This window comes from Bubalus kerabau, chromosome 3, assembly GCF_029407905.1.
Source record: "Bubalus kerabau isolate K-KA32 ecotype Philippines breed swamp buffalo chromosome 3, PCC_UOA_SB_1v2, whole genome shotgun sequence".
NCBI classification, from domain to species: Eukaryota; Metazoa; Chordata; class Mammalia; order Artiodactyla; family Bovidae; genus Bubalus; species Bubalus kerabau.
Window position 1 is genome coordinate 77,873,467 of NC_073626.1, and position 8,693 is coordinate 77,882,159.

Sequence of the window (8,693 nt, forward strand, 5' to 3'; positions counted from 1 at the left end):
CATGCTGCAGTCCATGGGGTCGTAAAGAGTCGGACATGACTGAGCAACTGAACTGAACTGAACTGATTCATTTTTAAATTCTTTTCCCAACTACGTTGTTACAGAATATCGGGCAGAGTTCCCCGTGCTATACAGTAGGTCCTTGTTGATTATCTATTTTAAATACAGCAGTGTATACATGTCAATCCCAAACTCCCTAACCTTTCCCCCAACCCTTCCCCTCTGGTAACCATAAGTTCTTTCTTTAAGACTGCGAATTTGTTTCTGTTTTGTAAATAAGTTCATTTGTATTATTTTTTTTAGATTCCACATTTGATATTTCTCTTTCTTTATCTGACACTTTGCTCAATAATAGCATGTTGCTGCAAATGGCATTATCTCATTCTTTTTAATGACTACTATTCCATTGTACATAGACATCACATCTTCTTTATCCATTCTTCTGTCAGAGGACATCTAGGTTATTTCTGTGTCTTGACTCTTGTAAACAGTGCTACAATGAACACTGGGATGCTTGCATCCTTTCAGACCATGTTTTTCTCCAGGTATATGCCCAGGAGCTACAACCCACATTTTAAACTATTACATCATGCTGCCTCCTTTCTTACAAATATTCATGTATTTATTTGGTTGTGCTGGGTCTTAGCTATGGCATGTGGGATCTAGTTCCCTGACCAGGGATTGAACCCAGGCTCCCTGCATTGGGAATGCAGAGTCTTAGCCACTGGACCACCAGGGAAATCCCCATGCTGCCTCCTTAAGGAAAAATCTCTTCATGAACCCAGAGTGAGGGGAAAACATTCTAAAAGTACCAAATGTGAAACTCTTGGAGGCTCTCCACAATTTAAGCCTAAACTCACAGAAAGAAACAGCGCTGTTCTTCTTCCAGGTGTCTGAACTACCGTAGCATATAAAAAGGAGATTGGGAGTACAACAGCTCTCTCCTCTGAGCTTTTAACAGTATTAAAGTGAGTTACATATTGGCTTTTAAACCTAGATTGTATCCTTAAACTAAAATAACAGTTGTTTAGACGACATCGATGTTTTTGGCAGTCTCTTAGCAAAGTTGGCCAATTATGTGAACCCAAAACACTAAGCTTATCTGGTTTGCAAAAGCCATTTGGAGACTTGAGTGCACTGATATGAGTAGCTTTTCAAGGGAATCTGAAGAAGAAATCTAAGCACGAGACTTTTTATCTGCTCTTGTCTGGCTCCCTATTCTAATACATCAATCAGTCAATGAATGGTTTATATTCGCATGGTGCACTGGGTAGATATGAGGTCTATGGTTGTGCCCCAAAACAGCAATTATTTATGTCAGTACCTGACTTTTATTTGCTCTCTTTTTCTCAGCCCAGTTTCTTCTATAACAAGCAATGCATTTAATAAGCAAACTCTTAGGTGAATTTCTTGCATTTATAATCACTCATTAGAAAGCCTACGTTTTGGCTGTCCTAGGTCAGTGAGTCAGAAGCCTGTGGGGTATACAGGGATTCTCTGTGCTGGGCTGTGCTTAGTCGCTCAGTCATGTCGACTCTTTGCAACTGCATAGACTATAGCCCGCCAGGCTCCTCTGTCCATGGGGATTCTCCAGGCAAGAATACTGGACGGAGTCACTGGGCTTTGTTAAATCTGATTCTGACTCTGTAGGTCTGGGGTGGGCTGAGGTCCTACACCTCTAATAATTCCTAGCTGACACTGATGCTGCTGGTCCCCTACTCAGATTGAGAATCTACCTCTTATACCTCAGTGAATGGACAAGAGCAGCGGCTTCGGTGACAAACCAATCTGACTAGGAGTCATCAGAGGTGGTGCCTTTGTAGCATGTCTCAAGGGCTCTGCTTGGTAATGACCTTCCATTTCCAGAAGAGGGGGAAAAAGCCACCCCAAGTAAGTTACTCCTTTATCTTCTTAATATAGATGAAGAGAGATATCAATTTATTCCAGGTTTTGGTGAGGACAGGCACTAAGGGTACTATGGGGTGCTGGGGACACCATGAGGGGAGCTACGGGATGCAGAAATGGGGAGGGACCAGGAATGATGGAAGGAAGGCTGGACCTGGGGACCAGAGGAGATGCCGCAGGTGTACCGTGCCTTCCACCAGTGACGGAGGATCCTGATGAAATGTAGGTTGGCCTTGGGCTTACAGTCCTGCCCAACTTTCCTGCACATGTAGCTTCAATAAGGGGTTTTCCTGATACAGAAAGAGAACCAAAGCTTAGAGCTGGAGCCTGCACTAAGCTTCTGATAAGAAGGAGAAAGAAGCAGCAGGGTACCTCGGTGGGAGGGGGGATCTGATAATATAGCACTTAAGAACACAGGCCCTGGATCCAGGTGGCCTGGGTTCAAATCCTGCCCCAGTCACCCACCAACTATCTGTCTTAGGGCTTTGCGTTCTCACTGGTCAAACAAGATGGGAAGAAATTAAGAATTTACTCCAATATCCATTCCCATCTTCTTCCTTCGGAGAAGGCAATGGCACCCCACTCCAGTACTCTTGCCTGGAAAATCCCATGGACGGAGGAGCCTGGTAGGCTGCAGTCCATGGGGTCGCGAAGAGTCGGACACGACTGAGCGACTTCTCTTTCACTTTTCACTTTCATGCATTGGAGAAGGAAATGGCAACCCACTCCAGTGTTCTTGCCTGGAGAATCCCAGGGTCAGGGGAGCCTGGTGGGCTGCCGTTTCTTCCTTAGAACTCAAATATTTACATTACTGACTGTGAAACAGTAAGATTAGATTTCTCAGCCTCCCTTGCAGCTAGATATAAACATGTAACTAAATTCTAACCAATGAAAGGTAAGCAGAAGTATTGTTTGGATTTCTAAGAATAAGAAAAGGTGGCCCCTTCACCCTCCTTTCCTGCTTCTTGCTGCCTGAAACAGAGATGTGATGATTGGAGCTACTGAGGAAACCATGTAACTATAAGCTCCATATGGTGGAACAGAAAGATCGAGCTCTCTCATGACACCATGGAGCCACCATATCAGTAGCAGCCCGGCCTACTTCTAAGTATTTTATTATTATTTTTTTAAATGGGAGAAAAATTAACTTCTATCTTATTTAAGCCATTACTCTTTAGGATATTTCTGCACAAGCAGCTGAACTTAATATTAACTGATACAAGGATAAGATTAGCAACTACCTCACCCCGTGTGTGTGAGAACTAAATGAGAGAATGTGCATAAAATTCTTAGCACAATTCCAAGCATGTATAAGTCTCAATAATTGTTTGTTATTATTATTTACTGATTGAGAGAGACAGGGCTTAGAATGATAGCTCAGAGCTAACTTGACAAGGAACTCAGTCACCAACCAGGCCCCAAAGTTTAAAAATGGGATGAAAAAAAATAAATAAATAAAAGTGGATGACTGAGACCCAGAGAGGCAGGGGCTATTGAACAGAACGCCCAGCCTGAAAGAGGCAGCCCAAGCCTCCTCACATCCATGTGCTGCAAAGCCTTCCTCAAAGCCGAGGAGTGGCTGAGACAGGATGAATCAAGTCACAAGGTGACCCCTAAATAATAGGAAACATGAATGTCCTGAGGGGAGCTAAACATTTAATTCTGAGGCTTTGATTCAAACAAAATCACTCTACATTTGATTATTTACTTAACTACCAGGAAACAGGGGGTTGGGGGAGGAGAGGATGAATAGGAGATCAGGGTTGGCTTCATAATGGACTCTGCCGTGTTTGTGTCTGGAAGCCTGCCAGGTCCATCAACTGCTGCTGTGGACGGAGGCCTGAGATACTGGTCATGAAGGAAGTGGGCTTTTTTGATATCTCTTCCTCGGCTGGCCCCTGCCCTGGACCCAGAAAGAAATCCTCCCTAGGTGCTCTAAAGAGTCCCCTCCTGGGCTGTCTGATGCCAGAGGCCTATGACTGCTCACTCACTCATCTTCCCAACTCTGACCCACAGAATCCCTTGCCTGCCTTAAACTCAACAAGGCAGTCTTGGTCTCTTTGATGCTCCTCAGAGACAGGACTCAGTCTGGTTTCCTTGGGTCCGTAGCAAGACCACAGAGGATGGTGTGACCTTGATGACTTGAGAGCCCCCTGCCCCTAATCTGCTCAGAATAGCAATCTCCATCCAAACAGTCACACATGCCACCAAAACGCTGGCTCCAGTCGCTCAAGGAAGCTCCACAATAAGTTACCCAGAAAGTCTCTTGGGCAGGAATGACAAATGGTTGTTTTTCATGTGCCACCTGCTTACTTAGTACCAGTTTCCTGGAGAGCTGTGTCGAGAAGGATTCTGAAGCTCAGCAGTAAGAAATTCTGCAGTGTACTAGCATTGCCATGGGCCTGGCAAGAGAAAAAATCATGGGTTCCTACATTTGCCATCCTCAGCCTAGATTTCAGATGAGCAAGAGGTGTGTTAGACCATCAACCTCAAACTAGTTCATCACAGATCTGTGTCTTAGAGGAACTGTGGAGCACCAGCCTGCGGCTCGTAAACACATCCTGACTCCTTTCTCACACACAGCTTACATAAAGAATCATTTCAAGTTGCCCTCATTTTTGCCATTTTTGCCTTTGAAAGCACTTAATCAGCAGAATTCACTGAACGGTATACGGTTGGGTGTTTACTCTGAACAACTAAAGCATAAGTAAAATACAGAATATCACTCTGGGCGCACGTTCTCTTCTCTGGAAATCCCCAATCTCCATTTTTGGGGATGGGCCCCTGGCAGGTGCTCAGCCACATCATCTTGTCCACAGCAAGAGTCAGGGAGCAGGGAAACCACAAGGAGCTACAGTTCCCTGGGGATGGTCAAAATAAAGCTGTTACCACAGTGGAATCCAAAGAGATGAAAGCAAGAGGGGCTGCTAGAACTTGGAAGCAGAGAGTCATGCTGAGAAGGTAAACTTAAGATAACCTGTGATTGCCGGCCAAGAGACTGGCCAACCCAAGGCATTTCCCAAGTTAGGAGCCCGGGGAAGAAGCATGCTGATCTCATTCTCCTTTCTTCCTCTGATTTCCTGGTAGGATACACCATGGACCAAACCCAGCCAGAAATCAAGAGAACAGGAACCCATTTATACAGTCGCAAAAGCCCATCATAGTTCACAGAAGCAGAGGACAGAGTGGGAAGGGTAGAAAGCCAACTGGAGAGGCAAATGGGAATGACCTAGCACAGGCCTAGAGAACTCCTGCCCTGGTCTCCCTTCCCCTTGAGATCTGGGAAATCGGTGATTTCTGGGACTTGCTGAATTTTTCCAGTTTCCTCCCAGTAGAGCATTTTTTCTGCTTAAGCTAGCTAGACTTGGTTTCTGACATTTGTCACCCAAAGAATCTTACTTATCATGCCCAGCCTGTGTGAGAACGACCATATGTAGACAGTAAAACCCCAGTGAATTCCACTGGTGCTCAGCCACACCAGAGCAGCCCCAGCTCACACTCAGAGCTGTCTCTTCATGCCAGCCACCAGCATTTTGGGATTGACTGATCTGGTATTTCCTAAATAATAATCTGTTGAAAAAAGTGATTGTTCATAGTTAGTTATCAATAAGAAAATGATAAAGCTGAGTGCATCCCCCAAAACTCAAGTGTGTTATAATGAATTACATATACAATAATGTATATTCTATCCTAAGTTTAGATACTGAGTTATTACTTGATTTACAATTCCAAGGATTTTTCCCTTGGGAGAGGGGATGATTGAATCCATCCTGTCTAGCACTCACAGAACTTTGACCAAGATACTTAATGTGAATTTTTTAAAATAGTCTGAAAGTAGGAAATAATATGAGAAAGGAAGAAAATCTGCACTAATTACTCAAAAAACAAAAAAGAAAAGAAAAGAAAAAACAGTCAACTTTGTATAAATAAAATTTCCTCCGCAAGTGATTTTCAACAAGAACTTTGTTTAGGCACTCTTGTGGGCTTGTGCATTTCAAAAAAAAAAAAAAATCATATGATAAAATGAAAATTAGTATGTTGAATTACAAATCCCTCAGAATATGACCTTATTTGAAAATAGGGTATTTAAGGAAGCAAGTTAAAATAAGGTCATTAGGGTGGGCCCAAATCCAGTATGGCTGAAGTTCTTATGAGAAAAGGAAATCTGGATACAGACACACACAGAAGGAAGACTGTCTGCAAACACAGAGAGAAGATGGCCATCTACAAGCCAAGGAGAGAGGCCGGGAACAGATCCTGCCCTCAAGGCCCTTAGAAGATATCCAAATTTGATCTTGGCCTTCTAGCCTCCAGAACTGTGAGAAAATAGGTTTCTATTGTTGGAGCCAACCAGCCTGCGGCGTCTTGTTATGGCACCTGACAAACAAATGCCACACCATAACAGCAATACCAGCAAACACGTGCACAGGGGTTGTTAAATGCCAGGCACTGCTTCCAACGTGACGCACGTTGACTCATTCAATCTTCACAGCTTCTGGAGGCAAGATCATGTTTATCATTTCTATGTGATAGATGAGGAAACTGAGGCATGGAGAGGTTCAGTCACTTGTCTAATGTCACACATGAAACAAATAGAAGAATTTGGATGATAAGACTCACTCTAAATTCAGACTCTATACCCCACCGCCTCTTGGGTGCAGAACTTCAAGATTCCTCCTCCTACCCCAACTCCTAAGCTGCTACTAGCTAGACCGCATGAAAAGTCAGATCACACAGGTGCATCCATACTCAAGTACTCAAGCCCCTTTGATGGGGACTTCCCTGCTGGTCCAGTGGCCAGGACTCCACACTCCCAATGCAGGGGGCCCCGGTTCAAACCTGGTCCCTGGGAACCTTGCTCCCTGGTCAGGGAACAAGATCTCACATGCTGCAACTGAGGGTTTGCATGCCACAGCTAAGAGTTCAAATGCTGCAACTAAAAAGAGGCCATGTTCTGCAACTAAAGATCCTGCATGCTGCAATTAAGACCCAGTGCAACCAAGTAAAAAAATAAACATATATTTTAAATTTTAAGCCCCTATGATGAATCTGATACCCTCAGAGACATTGAAACCACACTGTCATGGATTAAATTTTGAGTTCCCCCAAATTCATATGTTGAAATTCTAACCCCCATGTGAGGGTATTATGAGGTGGGGCCTTGAGAGATGAAGCCCTCATGAATGGGCTTATACAATTATAAGAAGAAACACAAGAGAGATGATTTTTCTCTTGGCCATGTGAGGGTATAATAAGAAGATGCTCCTCTGCAAACCAAGAAGAGTGTCCTCATGGATACTGGATTTGCTACCACCTTATTCTCAGACTTCCCAGCCTACAGAACCAGGAGAAATAAATGTCTGTGGCTTAAGCCACCAGTTTATGATACTCTGTTATAGCAGCCCAAACTGAGACACAGTCTTAAAAATTACTGGGGATAAGACATGGGAGACTGAACCAACCTTATCCCACAATCGAGGCATGCAGTTCAGTTCAACATAATCTGTTGGGATGATAGAGTATGCTTCCCCAAGTGCTTATGGATCATGCCGCAACCTTTGCCAATTAAAGTCCTGTCGGATCTATTTACTTATCCAGGGATGCTCCCAGGACAATTAAAGGCATGCAGCTTAGGCATTGCCTTTGAAACCCCTTTCCTGCTGCTTGCCAGTGTCAACAGCCACCACCACCACCAGCACCACTTGGCATAACCTCCAAAGGGGGTGGATGAAGCCAAAATAGTGTCTGCTTCATCGGGTTGTTGTGAGAATTTAATTTAATTTTAGTAGATAGTGAGCTCTCAGTAAATGTTAGTCCTTTTTCCCATTGCAACTGCTTGGTATAGCCTTGTAAAGGCTAAAGACGAAACTGTTGGCTATAAACTTGTGCTGTGTTTACATTTTAACTCATTTTATTAAACTGAACTTCCTCTCCTGACTTTTGCAGGGTTAGTGACTTGTGTGCAGGCAGATGTGAAAGATACAGACTGTGCCCAGCCTGTACGGTCAGCATGTGGTTGTGAGTACTACGCTTGCTGCAGGAACTCCTTCATCTCAGTAGCTGCCTGGAAGGGAAGGGGGCTCATGACATACGAAAACAGGGAAGAGGCATTCTCCACCCAGAATCAGCATTCTGAAAGGATGACCCTGTTCATCCCAGTTCTGTATTGGCCAGACTCTCCTGTCCATCAAAAGTGCTAATATCCAGCTGCTGTAAAATACAGGAGCTGTGATTTATTCTGCAGTGCACCATGCCAGTCCAGACCATGCTTCAAAATCCTGGTTTTCCCCTTTGCACAAAAGAGTTCGGACAAAACAAAGCTGGGATGAGCAAGGTCATGAGCTCCTATACCCTATTGGCCAAAGAATGGGAGACAAAGGCAAAACAAAGACTGGCTATCCAGAGCTTTGCAGATTGTGGGAAGTGGTGTTGCCAAGGTGATGATTTAGCGCTAGACAGGAGGAGCTGGTGTTAACAAGGACAGGAGACCCAAGCCACATTTCCTGAAAGGGAGGAGAGCAACTCAGAGGGAATTTACCACCAATTGGTAGGATTTCCATGTTTTGTCTAAAATATGTATTTCGAGCCTGCCCTATGTTGGAAAATTTTGTTCAGAACTCTGAATTCTGAACACAGCAGACTTATCACATCCTGACTGTCAGAGATAATTTAAAATCAGATGCGAGGGAAGGAAGGGACATTAAAAGTCATGGTTGTTGTCCAATCCAAGCCTGATAAAAAGCATTTGATAACAGTCTATTTATAGAGACATATGGGATGGTCATCAG

The 8,693-nt window shown here is 44.0% G+C and overlaps 1 non-coding gene across 1 annotated transcript; it reads right to left on the reverse strand.

Moving 5' to 3' along the window:
- Positions 1–666: 666 nt before the first annotated feature.
- On the reverse strand, positions 667–739 carry TRNAG-CCC (transfer RNA glycine (anticodon CCC)). The gene has a single exon. It is a non-coding gene; the product is annotated as a tRNA-Gly (tRNA).
- Positions 740–8,693: the final 7,954 nt, after the last annotated feature.